The 16,277-nt window shown below is 49.6% G+C and overlaps 1 pseudogene; it reads left to right on the top strand.

Annotated features, from left to right (window-relative positions):
- Positions 1-16,277, top strand: part of LOC148524858 (fatty-acid amide hydrolase 1-like) — a 61,178-nt pseudogene that overhangs the window by 7,044 nt on the left and 37,857 nt on the right.

Below are 16,277 nucleotides of genomic sequence, written 5' to 3'. Positions count from 1 at the left end.
GCAGTAGCAGCAAGGGACGCACACAGTCTTCCCCCGCTCCCAGACTGGACTCGGAGCGTCATCCTCACGCAGCCACGCAACTTGAGACCCGGAAGTGGAGCACAGCAAGGTGATCACAGGGAGTCTGGCTCACACAATACAATGGCAGTGTCACGGCCAGGGTTTCTTGGCATGATACCTGCCGGGTATTACCTGTGAGGTCGTTATGGCGGGGGGTCTCTGGAAGCGGTGCTGGTGTTTGTCGAGGGGCATTGGCTGCGCGTGGTTCTGTGTGGGCACATTGTCACTAGGCCTGGTGAGGTCTGGCGGTTTTTCCGTTCCGTGGGTATGGGCGCTGCCATCTTGCCTGCGGCCATGTGATTCCGGCTGTTCAATCTGGTAGGTCATGTGCTCATTCCAGCCAGTCACAGCACGGTACTGAGTATTTAGGAAGGTCCAGAGCCTTCCTTCCTTTGCCAGTGCAACGTGTTTCTCAGCTGCGGCTGAGAGAGAGTACCTGTGCCTTACCTGCCTTCCTGTCGGTTACGCGACTAGCCTGAACCTTGCCTGCTCCAAGCTGCTGGACTTACCCTGCACCCTCCATATACCTTCTTACCTGCCTGAGTACCTGAACCTGCTGTTTCCCTGCACCTTGCTTCATTTCACTCCCAGCTGGACTTCACTACCTCTGCCTGCATCAGTTACAGCTCACCATACCTGCATTTAGTTACAGCTCATCATACCTGCATTTAGTTACAGCTCACCATACCTGCATTTAGTTACAGCTCATCATACCTGCATTTAGTTACAGCTCACCATACCTGCATTCTGTTTTCATCTCACCATACTTGTATACTGGACTATTCCTGCCTGTCACTATCTGGACATTTTCTCATTAACCCCCACTACAGTTATCAAGTGCACTTTAGTGCTATACCTGGACTTTTTCATTTGCCATTCCCATGTCTTCTGTCACTTATTAAAAACTCCACTTTTTCATTTAAGTCTACATCTGTGTCTGCTCCTATCACCACCCCGGGTCCACAACAAATTCAGAACCTCACAGGCAGCAGTTGCACCACGCCACCCCCCCCGCGCTTAGAAGATGGTTGAACAGACATAAGGAAGGAAGGTCAGTACACCCGGCTGCACAGCGCTCTTTCACACAGTACTCCTCTCTCACATACACACAGTGTTTATATATATATATATATATATATATATATATTAGTGTGTGTGTGTATATATATATGTGTATACTTATATATTTAAAGTGTGTGTGTGTGTGTATGTGTGTATATATATATATATATATATATAGATATGTATATATAAACCCCCCTCCCCCAAAAAAATCCTGGGCGGTGGAAGCTGTGGCTGGAGCGTGGATTCAGGTAAGTGTATTTTTTTTTCTTTTTTTACGTGTGTATCTGCACTGCATCGGGGGGGGCACTTCTGGGTGCATCACTATTGGGGTTGGGGACTTCTACTGGGGACTACTATTGGAGGGGCTTCTGCATCGGAGGGACCTCTACTGGGGGGGTACTACTACTGGGGGGGGGGCTACTGCTGGGGGCACTGTATCAGGAGGGGGGACCTCTACTGGGGACTACTACTGGGGGGCACTTTATAGGGGGATCACCACTGGGGGCCTGCATAAGGGGGACCACTACTGGGGGTACTGCATAGGGGAGACCACACCTGGGGGCACTGTATAAGGGGCACTGGATAGGGGGGATCACTACTGGGGTCCTACATAAGGGGGACCACTATTGGGGGCACTGCATGGGGGGGACTACTACTGGGGGCACTATATAAAGGGCACTGCATAGGGGTACCACTACTGGGGGCACTGCATTGGGGGGGACTACTACTGTGGGCACTATATAAGGGGCACTGCATAAGGGGGGACCACTACTGGGGGCACTGTATAAGAGAAACTAATGGGGGCTGCACAAGGGGGACCACTACTGGGGTACTGTATAAGGGGCACTACTAGGGGCCTGCATAAGAAGGACCACAACTGGGGACATTGCATACTGGGGGTACTGTATAAGGGGCACTACTGGGGTTAAGTAGTGTTCCCGCTAGGCTGTTTTAGCAGGGCGTGATGCCCTGCCCTCCTTCTGGAGGGCAAAAAGCACCCTGCCCTCCAGAAGGAGGGCAAAAAGCACCCTGCCCTCACAGCTTGCGGATCCCGTCTTTACCCACGGGTTGCAGTGTCTTGCGGGTGGGGAAATGTGCGGTGACCCAGTCACCGCCGGAGAATAGACGCTTGGCGCATGTGGGGCACTATATAAGGGGGCTGCCTGGTGTGTCCGTAAGTGCCGGGCACGCCCCCAAGAGTTATGAAAAGGGGACGCGTCTTATAGACATGCCCCCTTTTCAATGGCCATGCCCCCTTTTCAGGAGCGCGCACCGAAGAGTGAACACTAGTTAAGGTGCATATGGAAAGGCATGTTCAGAGCAACGAGAAATGGGTGTGTGTCATGTTGACACATCCCATTTTTAAGTGACCACATCCATTTTTTTGACGCGCACATAGGGGGGGTCTCCATTTTTAAATTTGCCCTGGGCTCTAAATGCCCTTGTTACGCCACTGCTTGTATGTTGTTCTAATATTAATTATATTTGTGTGAGCATAGACTAAGAAGTGGGAGGGGTCATGAATAGTAAGGGGAGGAGGCTTTGCCTGGAGCCAGATGCTGACGTGAGGTGGGTCTGTGTGCTCTTGAAATTCCAGGGCCTCTCTTTAGTCCCAGTCCGGCCCTGGATCAAGGAAAGCCAAGCCTACCAGGTTGGTATCTACAAATCTAGGCTGAAAAATGGCATGAGTATTTTGCAAGTATACCTATTTGTGATTTTAGTTGAAATAAATACATTTTGAAAGTAAGAGTCAGAGCAGCAGTACAAACGCACAGTGCTTATATCATACCTCCCAACTGTCCCGCATTTAGCGTGACAGTCCCGTTTTTCTGGGACTGTCCCACTGTCCCGCCCGCGGGCCACAGTGTGCCGCGGTGGGGGGGAAGTTGGGGGAAGCATACACGTTGCTCTGCTATGCGTGTGTGCAGAGGCAGAATAGACGCTGTGCGCATGCGCACAGCATCTATTGAGAGTACAGGGGGGAAGCCCGGGGGCTGCCCAGCATCTCAGAGATGCTGGGCACGCCCCATTAGTGATGCAAATGGGGGCCACGCCCCCTTTACGACTAGGCTACACCCCCTTTTTGGGGGCGCGCAGGTCCCGACTCTCTCCCAGCAAATGTTGGGAGGTATGTTATATGGATCCACTGGGGTACGGAAACATTCACAGGTGTATGGCCTGCAGCGTCACAGTGCTTATATGGATACACTGGGGTACAGAAACATTCATTGGGGTACAGTCTGCAGCGTCACAGTGCTTATATAGATACACCGGGGTACGGTCTGCAGCGTCACAGTGCTTATATGGATACACTGGGGGATATGGCCTGCAGCATCACAGTGCTTATATGGATACACTGGGGGATATGGCCTGCAGCGTCACAGTGCTTATATAGATACACCGGGGTACGGTCTTCAGCGTCACTGTGCTTATATAGATACACTGGGGTACGGTCTGCAGCGTCACAGTGCTTATATGGATACACTGGGGGATACGGCCTGCAGCATCACAGTGCTTATATGGATACATTGGGGTACGGCCTGCAGCGTCACAGTGCTTATATGGATACACTGGGGGATACGGCCTGCAGCATCACAGTGCTTATATGGATACATTGGGGAATACGGCCTGCAGCATCACAGTGCTTATATGGATACACTGGGGTACGGCCTGCAGCATCACAGTGCTTATATGGATACACTGGGGTACGGCCTGCAGCGTCACTGTGCTTATATAGATCAGGGTTGCCTACCCTCCCGATTCGGGCGGGAGCCTCCCGATAAACGGGTGCAGCTCCCGGCCCCCCGGAAAGGCAGGCATGCCTCCCGCATGTCTCCCCCTGTCTCCCCCCCGCCAGTACCTGATAAACCCCCTTCAGCGGGGGGCCGCTGACGCGATTTGCGTCATTTTGGCCCCGCCGCCTGCTTTACAATGCCTGTATTTCGGCATTGTGTAGCGGGGGCGGGGCCAAAACGACGCGATCACGTGGCCACGCACCCTGTCACACCCGGAAACTGTCTTCAGCCCACCCGGCCACGCCCTTTTGCTGGCCACGCCCCCTGTTCTGCCGATCTGGCTGCTCCCTCCCGGAAGGAGCAGCCAGATAGTCGGCAAATATGATATAGATACACCGGGGTACGGTCTGCAGCGTCACAGTGCTTATACGGATACACTGGGGGATGCGGCCTGCAGCATCACAGTGCTTATATAGATACACTGGGAGGGATTTGGGCTGCAGCATAATAGTGCCTATATGTACAGCACAAAAAAATATACTTTTTAACACTTTTTGTTTTTACTTTTTATTTTATTTTTTACTTTTCTTGACTTTGTTTTACAGCCCCTGGATGGACTGCACACCCCCTGGATGGACTGCACAGCACACCTCTGAATGGACAGCGCAGCACATCCCTGGATGGACAGTACAGTGCCAGATTAATGTCCACATGGGCCTGGAGCTGAAATTTATGAAGGGCCTATTGTGTGCCGCTGCAGGGGGTGTGACCAGCGCTGCAGCAGTGTGACTGGTGATGTGGGGGCATGACCAGTGTGGTATAGGTGTGATTTACATAGGGGTATGCAGGTGGCGGAACTACCGGCGGTGCAGCTGGTGCATTCCACTGGGACCCACTGCATTAAAGGGTCCTGCAGCTAGCTGCATTATAATGAGTTAGATTGAATGATTATACACCACCGCGTGACTCCAACCCGTCCCAGTGGTAACATTATGGAATGATGCGCTGCCTGTGGTCTTGGATGTGATCTGGCTGGAGTTGGCTGGGCCCCCTCTCCTCCCCTTATATCCTCTCTCCTACTTGCTCCTCCCGATCCCGCCCTGCTTTTCCCCGACTGGCCTGGCTCTTCCTCTCTGAGGTAGTCCTTGCCACTGGTGCCTGGGATCTGATGTCACAATTTCGTGACTGTCCCCAATGTTAAAAAAACCCAAGGAGGAGAGGAGGATCCACGAGCTGCAGATCTGGGATCACGTAAGTAAATAGTAATATAAGTAATATATTTGTCATCCTCTCCCTGTCACCCAGTGCCTGTCATTTTCTCCGTCACCCACTGCCTGTCACACACTGCCTCTCTCCCTGTCACCCTCTCCCTGTTACACACTGCCTGTCACCCTCTCCTTGTCACCCTCTCCCTGTCACCCACTCCCTCTCCCTGTCACCCAGTCCTTGTCATCCTCTCCCTGTCACACAGTCCATGTCACCCTCTCCCTGTCACCCTCTCCTTATCAGCCACTGCCTGTCACCATCTCCCTGTCACCCTCTACCTTTCCCTGTCACCCACGGCACTAAGAACTTGTGGTGGGGCAGAGGAGGGGGAATTGGTATGAAATACCGCCGTGCCTAACCATAATCCCCCCTCTAAGTGCCCTTCCCCGCTGCCTACACCTAAGTCCCCTGGGGGGGTGCCTAACACTAACCCTCTCTCCCCCCAGCCTAACCCTAACCCTCCCGGGGGGGTGCCTAACCCTAAGTCCCCCCCGGGAGCCCTAAACCTAACCATCCCCCCCCACGGCTGTCCGCTCACGGCGCCCGGCATAACTACGATCGGGATGCCAGGCGCCGGTCTCCCGGCATCAGGGAAATGCTGGGCGTCTACATCTAGACGCCCGGCATTTCACCCTTGCCAGGATATGACATTCGGGAAGCCGGCTTCCGGTATTTCGGTATTTAGGCAGTCGGCTTCCCGATTGCATACCGAGGAGGGGGGCCCAATACATATTTCTGCACATGGGCCCACCAGTCACGAGTTCTGCCACTAGGGGTGTGGCCTGTGTTGTGGGTGTGTTTTGACTGTATACAGTGCCATAACTACAGGTAAGCGACCGGTGATGCTGCACTGCTCTGTTTGCAGCACTGTCGCTACCCCATGGTCCTTGTTACTGGCTAGCAGGGTGCTTGCACCGTGCAGCCAGTATCACTCCTGCAGTGCTGCCCAGTCAGACACTCTGCAGTCTTTGCAGTGTCTTCAGGATGCTCCGGGCGGTGTTGCAATTCCAGGCCCCTCTACAGGACAGCATGACGTCATGCACTTGGGGGGCAGTGCCAGACACAGGGCGGTCTGGAGTAAGCTGATTGCATGTGTGTGTGTGTGTGTGTGTGTGTGTGTGTGTGTATGGGTGTGACATGTATGGATGGCTTGTATAAAACACACTGACCCGTTTATGTAATCAATGTTTCAGAACTTGTATTTGTCCTTTTGGTAATCCTGACAAAGGAATGAATACAAGTTATGAGACGTTGATTACTTAAATGGCTTTTAGTGTGTTATACAAGGAGACAGTAAAGCTGAATGAGAGAATGCCAAGAGTGTGCAAAGCGGTCATCCAAGCAAAAGGGGGCTACTTTGAGGAATCTAAAATATAAAACATATTTTGATTTGTTTAACACTTTTTTTTGTTTACAACATAATTCCATATGTGTACTTTCATAGTTTTGATGTCTTCAGTAGTAATCTACTAAATAATTTAAATAAACAAAAACCATTGAATGAGAAGGTGTCTCCAAACTTTTGACTGGTACTGTATGTATATATATATATATATATATATATATATATATATATATATTATATATATATACTCCTGTATCCACCTAATTTAACACACACATATATATATATATATATACACAAAACATACATAAATAATACACAGAGGGCCGGCTAGCGATGGGCGCTCCGTCGCTCCGGGTCTCGCACCAAAAGGGGGCGGCTGTCGAAGTTGATCGACAGCTCGCCCCGTTTTGGAGGCGGGCAGGGGGGGTGGCTGGCCAAACAGAGGCGTTCCCAAGGAACGCCTGCCGTTTGGAGGCGGCCCCACTGACATCACGAGTGATGTCAGTGGTGAGCTTCCGGCTCTATTAAGAGCCAGAAGCTCACTGGGGCTTGCGGGATCGAGACCCTACCGCAAGGGTCTCGTCGCAACACCCGATGGTTGAGACCATCGCGACCATCACCTGGCAGCTCGCAATAGCTGTGGATGATCACCCACAGCTATGCGAGCGGCCAGGAGGCCGCACAAAAATAATAAAAAAAACGCCCTGATTCAGAGCGAGCGCTCTTTCAGAGAGTCCAGCTCTGAATCAGGCCCAGAGGCCAAACCTTACACTGACCTGTTAAACTGAAGTGACATGCTGGGCTGCAGTGCCTTCCATCCTGAACTAGGCGATTGGTCTGGTGCACAGTCACAGGACACAGCTTTGCAGTAGGACAGCCCAGGAGGCGGAGCTTAAGGCACATAGGGGCAGAGCTTTGACTGCCAGTGGTGGGCGGGGCTTAGGTCGACCAGCCGAGAGGGGGTTGTGGGGGTTACGATGGGCTCAGCTTTGTGTGGTCGGGAGGTGAGTGAGCTGGACAGTAAGTTCGGCTGTCGGTGGTGACGGGAAAAAAAACTTTATTCCTGTCTGCACTGCAGTCAGTGTATCCTGTGGGCCTATTTTCAATGGGAGGCCTGGAGCTGTAGCTCCACCCGCCCAATTGTTAATCCGGCCCTGGGACAGTACAGCACACTCAACCAGCCAGCCTTCCCTGCATGGAGACTCGGAACCTGAGCCTGACTTGGATCCTACTTGGAATCATTATGTTTGGGTTGGTCCGGTTCTACACGTGACAGTATCCCACACACGGAATGACAGGGTGGGGCAATAGAACTGAGACTGGTGTACTGTGAGAAGACCAAAAATGAGACAATACAAAAATATCCGCTGTAAATCAACTCAACATAAGTCATGTAAGTCGGTGGGTTAAATATCATTGCGTCAACTGACCCACAACTTCTTGGAGTTAAAGAATTGATGCCCATGGGGCAGCTGGATCATGATGACATCACACTCTAGACCATTTGGGATTTGGTGGCTTTGGATGCTGTGTTTAGAAGAACTGTTTGGTGGAAGTGTCATGGGATCCAGTGAGATTTCAAGCTTTGCGAAGAGTACTTGGTCCCGTTCCACTGCTTTCAGACTGAGTATTGACTTGTCTTTAAGGGCATGAAAGGGGAAGTACCGAGGATACTAATAGCTGTGCTGGTGTTGATCCCTTGTGATCAGTTGGAACTCTCAGAGACACTCAGTTGATTAGGAGGATTTTGCTAGTTAAAGAATATGGACAAAGGTGGGAGGGTCAACACAGCAGAGAGTGAATTTCATCAAAGCACATATGGTTAGAAGGACAGATTCACATATTTGGAATAACAAGGAGAAAATGATTTTAGCCAATGCAACGCACAGAACAGGTCTTTGCAATGTGGTCTCTAAAACAACCACTAGGTGGTGCAACAGGACGGTAATGTAACACTTAGGGGCCTATTCATTAAACATTAAAATTATCTGGAGATAATTAGCTTTAGAACTCTCATGGAGTTCTAGCTAATTATAGGTGGAATTCATCATTCCACCTCTCCATAAGTATCTATTCCGAAAAGCTGTCATTTTTGCGATGACAGCTTTTCGGGAAATAGATACTTTTCCCTGCCTACACTACCTTATCGCATCTGGAAACAGTGCTGCGCATGCGCTGTTACATCTGTAAAACCAGCGCATGCGCAGCACTGCCTACAGATGCGTTAAGTTTCGTACCCCCCCGATCCCGCCCCACCCCTCTCCCCCCTCCGCTCACCTTCCCCCCCCCCCCCCGACTTACCTGTCCGCACAGCAGCCTCCGGCTCCGTCCTGCTGGTCTGTCATGTGGTTTCCCGGCAGACCACATGACAGATTAGAGAAATTTTTTTTTTTTTCTTTTTCTAAACTTTCTTGTGCTCTGCTGGGGAGCACACATGACAGACCAGCCTCCGGAGCCTGAGGACGGAGCAGAGCGTCGGGGGACCTGCACACGCTGATACAGGTAAGTGGATCCTGATATTTGCCACCTCACAGTGGCGAATAGTAACTGCATCAAATTCCGAAAATTGATAATTTTCGGAATTTGATGAATACCACAATTTCCACATCCCCATACTAATGTATGGGGAGTGTGGAAATTAACGCAGGGGAACTTAGCAAGGAGATATCTGTGATATCTCCTGTGTTAAGTCTGTTCATGAATACCAAAATAACGTTATTTAAGGAAAATTTCCTTAAAAACGTTATTTTAGTGTTGATGAATAGGCCCCTAAACCAGAAAAAAATCCTTATGTGGTTAAAAGGTTTAAGGCTTTAAATGTAATGTGATAGTTCTATAATATAAAAAAGGGGTTGGGGGTGGAGTCGAGTCCGCACTCTTAGAGAAAAGAAAAGCAAAACGTAACTTTTAAAGAATTTTTTTTTTTTTATAGAAGTTGATGTGCCTTACATTTTCTGTAATGGTTAAAAACACAAAAGGACAGTAGATGCAAGGAGTTTCTACATGCAACCCTGATCGCTTACATCTCTAAGAAAACATACAGTACATGCATGCAAATGTGACTGAAATCACATATGTAATGGGTAGAAGAGACATAGGACCTCATTCAGAGGCGGTCATAAGCGGCCGCTCAGTCGTACGCCTAACGACCGAGAAACTGAAAAAGGAAGCAATCGCACAGCCGGTCGGTCGCAACCAAAGTGACGCCCATACGTGAACAATACACCTCCTCTGATAGTAGCTAGCGATTGAGTCAGTCGTCGTCAGTCGCTGTATGTTAATTTTCTTCTGATGGTTGCGGCCGCTTGTGTTGTGTTGATGCCCACAAAAATTAACAAAAAACCATATAGAATAAACCATCCTCATGAAATTTATTTATTCTTATTATTTGCTAATGCAAACTCAGCTGAATCAATTACAAGCTAATTAACAGTGTTATTAGCTACAACAAACAATTATTAGTTGCTTGCATTGTGTGGCACAAAATAGAAACATCAATCCTAACATCAATAACATTCGATAGTATCGATTGTACTCTGGGGCTTGTGGGAGCTCCTACCCTACCTTAAGCTGTACGATCAGCCAGGCCTCTAACCTGCTCGCAGAGTGACGTTTTACTACTTCCGGCCTTCTATGTCGGTCGTAGCAGGTAATTTATGTACGCCCCTAAAATGCCCTGAAAACGGTGAGGAACGCCTGCGTTTTCAGACCACCACTCCCGTCAACACCCACAAACGGCCTTTCATGTCAATCAACTCTCGGAAGCCACTTCCTGCTCATAAGCCGTATGATCGACAGCATTTTGGATTGCAAGGTCTCGTACGTACATGCGCACAACTAACCGTACGCATGTGTGGTTTTGAAACATCATATGCGTACGACTGAGTGGCCGCTTACGACCGACTCTGAATGAGGTCCATAGGCCGGGATGTACTAAAGGCGAAAATGCTGAAAAACCCCTGAAAGTGCATTTTTCGCGGGTTTTACTGCATTCCCCAAATGTACTAAGCACCGGAATGCGCCCTAAGAGGTATATTTACTACAGTGCAGGTTTTTAGAAGTGGAGATGTTGCCCATAGAGTGTACTGTCATGGCCGCCCAATAAATGGCACCTCTTCCCGGCAGCTGAGAAGCTGCCATAACCATGTACTAATGGAGAGCTCAGTGTCAGACCATCAGCTGCCGCTTCCGTCTATCTATAGCCTGTCTCCGCTCATTGGTATCGCTGCCCCTCAGCAACTTCTTATGCCAGTGTGACACATACGGTGCCCCCCCCTCACCCACAACTGCCTGTCCCACTTTCCCCTGGCAGCAGCCCTAGCCACGGACCTGTGCAGCAGTCCCTGTGCCCCTCCCTCACCCACAACTCCTTGTCCCACTGCTCCCTGGTGGCAGCTCTAGCCACAGACCTGTGCGGAGGGCCTGAGCATAAACACGGCTGCAGATCTTCCTGACCTGGATGTCAAGAAGGATGCACCAGATAGAGCTGCGAGTAAGAGGGCATGGGAGGCGGGGGCCTGGGGCACCAGCGACTGAATATGGGGGCAGATCTTTGGTAAAGCAATCTTCCCGGCATGTGAAGTAGGCGGCAGTAGACTGGGAATTTTGCGATTTGTAGTCCCACCACAGTTGCAGTCTTACAATATCTTGACTCAAACTCAGTCCGTGGTTTTCCTCTCCAACATTGGTATCAGGAGGACTCTGAGCCTCATACTAATTGCACTATACAGGTCACTATCTTATCTGTCCAGCTGGTTTGGTGTTGTATTGCAGCGTCTTACGCCATGCATGGCGTGAGACGCCCTCACGCAATCGGAGACGTGCAATAGCGTCTCCATTCAATCCTATGGAGACGTACTCCCGCGGACGTGCAAGTGCGTCTCCATAGAACTTAATGGAGATGCGATCCCGGACGTCCCTGTGGTGCGTGGCTGTATATACTATATGATAGATAAATAGATAGATAGATACCATATTTATTTTCCCTTTTTTAGGAGGGGTGGCCAAATTATAACTTGCCTCCGGGCATCTGGGATGAACTTACGCCACTGCTTTAAACCCCTAAGCTGTAGGACAGTGGCACATCATAGCTGTATAGATAGTAGAGGGTTAATCTGTTTCAGTGTGTAGCCAATGATAGCTATTAAGGCGTGGTGTGGGAGGAGCTACAGTTTACTTAGGGCAGCTGCAGATATGAGACGGCCTCTTTTCAGCTTTTTCCCCTCTCTCCCAATTCTTTATTTTAGTTTTTCTTTGCCTATTTTTGATGTTGCTTTTTTTCTTTGACGTTGGGCGGGAAAGAACTGCAGCCGGGAGGTCAGTGGGCTGATTAATAGGTCACTCCCCTTTGATATACCTTTTGGCTGATTGTCGCTGCTGGGGTCAGCAGCCTTGGTTGGCTAACCGTGCGTTGGAAGGTATGGGGCAGTCTCGTGTGACCTATGGACTTTCTGAGTGGGCAATTGGCCCTGCAAGTTTTCCTAGTCATCTGATTTGGTAGTTGCTGACCTCTGATGGCTGCTGTTTCTTTCGGCCATCACCATAGTGAAGTTATTGATTGATTGATAATTAATAAAAAGGCTGACCAGTTTAATATATGCATTAAGTTAATGTACTAGTGTCAGTTGTCGATAGGGCGTTAATCTTTCTTTTTTTACTAAGGGGTCTATTCAGCAATGATTTTTTTTCAGAAAAAATTCAGAAACTATCATTTCCGCATTTTTTATCTAAATCCACTATTCAGCAATGGGATAATGGAGAAGATAACACAATTATCTTCTCCATTAATTCCCATCTCGCAGAGTACCGCACTGTACGGATCAGCCATTGATCTCTACAGTGCTTCAATGCTTTTTTCTATTCAGCAAAACAAAAAGCGTTAAATTGCTTGAAAAATATTTACTTTATATAACGTCATCTCAGAATGGCGTCATACACAGAAAATCCTTACATTTCCCGAAAACTGCAGGGACAGAGGGAAATTTTCCCATGTCCCTGCAGGATCTTTAAACTCCGCCCAGTCTCCATCCCTGCTTTGTGGTGACCGGCAAGGGTAAGAGTCTTCTACAGGGACGAACTGGGGTTGTAGATCAGCCCCGGCAGTTCCCCCTGTGCGCGCACTGTAGGCACGTGAGCACTCGCAAAAGGGGCGTGGTTATGTTTCACAGGGGTTTGAGGGATCATAGACCCGAAAGTCTCTCCATCACAAAGAGCCGCTCTTACCAAGAGAGCGGTCCTTTGTGGTGGTCATCATGCATACTGGGGTTATGAATGCCGGCATGCATGCGAAGGGCGGCAGGATGCATCCCGCCTGCGATGCTTCATGCATCCCACCCAGTGTGTAAATATTGCTCATCTGGTTTTACGCAGGTTTCCTAAAACATAGGAAAAGCTGACATGCCCATTTGTCATTTAGAATGGGAAATAGATATTAAGGAATGATATAACACTGATACCGTACATTTGGTTCTTATACTGTTCCTTTCAGTAAATAGGTTTAGCAAATCTTGTTGTCCTAGAGCAGGGGTTCCCAACCATGATCCTCAAGGCACACTAACAGTCCAGGTTTTAAGGATAGCCATAGTTGTTCACAGGTAACTTAATTAGTACCTTAGTTATTTTGATTTAACCATCTGTGCTTAAGAATGGACTGCAGGAGAAAAGGAAATAGTGGGAGAGACTGCAGGAGTAAAGGAAATAGTGGGAAAGACTGCAGGAGAAAAGGAAATAGTGGGAAAGACTGCAGGAGAAAAGGAAATAGTGGGAGAGATGGAAAGTGAGGGAGACTACAGTGTAGGGGATAAGGGGACCGTGGGAGAGACTGCAGGGGAAAGGGGACAGTGGGAGAGACTGCAGGGGAAAGGGGACAGTGGCAGAGACTGCAGGGCACAATGAACAGTGAGAGATACTACAGAGGTTAAGGGGACAGCCAGAGGGATTGCAGAGAAAGGGGTCCTTGGGAGAGACTCCAGGGGAGAAGGGGACAGTGGGAGAGACTGCAGGGGAGAAGGTGACAGTGGGAGAGACCTCTGTGATGTGCACTGCAGTTACAGTAGGGTCAGCCTTCTTTTGTGTGGTGCCAGTAGAAGCAGGGAGGAAAGAGAAGTGAGGAAGTGAAGAGAACTGGGGGTGGGGCTATTGCAGAGCCAAGGAAGGGAAGCTGTTCTGGTGGGGGAGCTTGAGGGGGGAAACTGTGTTAGTATGCCGGCCCCTTCTCATGCTAGCTGCACTGTGCCACAGCCTGACACTGACAGCCAGGGGGCAGGTCGAGGAACCTTTCCGGCTGTCACTGCTAACATCGGCCCCTCACGCACAATTATAGTAGGTCTGACCTTACTCAGATATTGCAAGTCTCGTCACATACAGTAAGTATTCAAGCTGTGTATGCTGTCGCAATGGCTCATTTATGCACGCCTATGTAAGTGTTCAAACGGGCAGGCACGCCTGCGTTTCTCCGACCACCTCCCCCGTCACCACCCCCAAATGCTGACCTGACATCACTCACTCTAGGATGGCTTTCTGTAGTCTGTGTGATCGCAATGCGAGTGCAATGCAGCTATCGTGTATGCGCAGTACGCAACAATCAGCCATCTGCATATGCTGTTGCAGTTGCGATCCATGCTGAATTAGGCCCTAAATTCAGCATTCTGCAAGTGGTGGTTTGTGTATGGGTGCCAGACAACTATAAAACACATGCTACTCTTCAAATGATGGCACTACCGAGACATGTCATCGAAACCATTTCCTCACAGACCAAGGAAACAATTCACTTAATGCAACACCAACCACCCTCTGTGCAGCCATGTAACATCACATACACCGAACACACTTCAGGGCAGTCTGGTAGAGTGCAGGAAGTCTATTTTCAAGAAGGATTAGAAATAAGACAAAGCTTCAGCTAACTAATTTCCCCTACTGCAGAAGAACTACAAGTCCCAGAAAGCCCTGCCAGTCACCAAATACATGCTTCTGGGGCTCTTTATGGTACCAAAATTTGCATAACCACTAGATGCTTGCTCATCTATATGCATTACAGTCACTCTGCTGCATGTTCAAGGTGAATGATTGACAGCTTTATTGCAAGATGTTATGCAGCAGGTCTCTTTGGAGTATGAGAGCTGAGGAGCCAGGGGTCACTGCATGCAGCCAGTTATTAACTGTACCTTGCGGTCCTGGAGGAGCTGCAGCGGGAGTCCAGGTCTCCAGGATCTCCACCTGGGCTGTTGTTTGTAGAAAAACAGCCTGGCCTCCATCTTCTCTGCTAATTGGCCGGAGTTTGCGGCTCTCACAGTGTCGGTGCAGTGCGGAGTTGGATCGCGTCTGCGTGAGACCTTCTCGGCTCACAGGGCATGTATTGGTTGCTGCTGGCTCCTGTCTCAGCGGAATGGGTATGAAATACTGCTGGCCGCATGGCCAGCGGTTCCATTCCCGTCAGCGGCAGCCCGACAGGTGCAGAGTGCGACGCAGCGGAAGCCCGACAGCGCTGGAAATCCTGATCGTGGATAGGTAAGTATCCACTAACCTAACCTAACCCCCCTAACCCTCACCCTCCTTAGGGGTGCCTAACCCTAACTTCCCCCCCAAGTGCCTAACCCTAAGTCCCCCCCGGGAGCCCTAAACCTAAACCTCCCCCCCGCGGCTGTCCGCTCGCGGCGCCCGGCATCACGATCGTGATGCCGGTCTCCCGGCGTTCTGGGAAATGCGAGCGTCTACATCTAGACGCTCGGCATTTCACCCTTGCCGGGATAAGACAGTCGGGAAGCCGGCTGCCGGTATATAGGCAGTCGGCTTCCCGATTGCTTCCCGTCTCAGCTGCTTCCTCATCAAGTGGTGCGGTGACGGGGAGGGTGAGTGAGTAAAGCAGCTGACTCCGGGAAGGAGCTTACGGCCTGCGGCCCTAGTGCCACGCAATTGTACCGGCCCGGGGGGCATCTGGCACCCTGCCCCCCGGCCCAGCCCACCACTGTCCCTGTGTATCCAGAATCACAACTCCCTGCTCCTATTGTTGTCTTTCAGATAACTGAGATTAAAATTTGAGGGTGGCTTGTGGTTACTGTTTATGGCTTTTGTCAGCAAATTACTGTATGGGGTAAATTTTCTAATGGGCAATTTAGCATTTTTGTGCAATTTGGTAGCTAGTTTGAAAATCAGAGATTTATTGAAGTCAAAATCGATGCCAAATCGGCCAAAAATGTAACTATAGAGCAGTTTAGAACATCGGAATGACCATCAAAACTTTACATAGATGATGGAGATTTACTAACGGTCGGTTCTGAATTTGACCGAGAAGCATCCAAATATCGACCAGACAATAGACCTGCTTGAGGCAGGTGAGTTTGGGAGAATCACTGCACAGATCACTATGATCTTAAGCCTAAAAACAATTAAACAGCTTTATATAAACTACTTTTATATGTTATATGTTACATGTGCATCCTAGACTGTCTTTTATACCGGTATTAGAAAAGCTAGTATATACGTTTATCCAGAAAGGTTGGTGCAGCCTGGCACTGCCCATTGGGATGTGTCTGTCCCGGAAAGGACTCTGCTCTTTAGCATGATCCTGCATGCCATGCACACGTGTGCAGGAACACAGGGGTCTGATAAGAAAGTGATAAGGTGCCAGCCAATCAGCTCCCAACTGTCATCTCACAGGCTGTGTTTGAAAAATGACAGTTGGGAGCTGATTGGCTGGTACCTTATCCCTTTCTTATCACTTTTCACTCTGTCTCCTAACACTGCTTAGTAAATAGACATCTCAGTCTGGTGAGATCACCAAATGTGAGACTGAGTTCTGCAACCTG

This window comes from Taudactylus pleione, unplaced genomic scaffold, assembly GCF_031769625.1.
Source record: "Taudactylus pleione unplaced genomic scaffold, aTauple2 ptg000115l, whole genome shotgun sequence".
Classification (NCBI taxonomy): Eukaryota; Metazoa; Chordata; class Amphibia; order Anura; family Myobatrachidae; genus Taudactylus; species Taudactylus pleione.
This window is presented reverse-complemented; position numbering and strand designations above follow the sequence as displayed.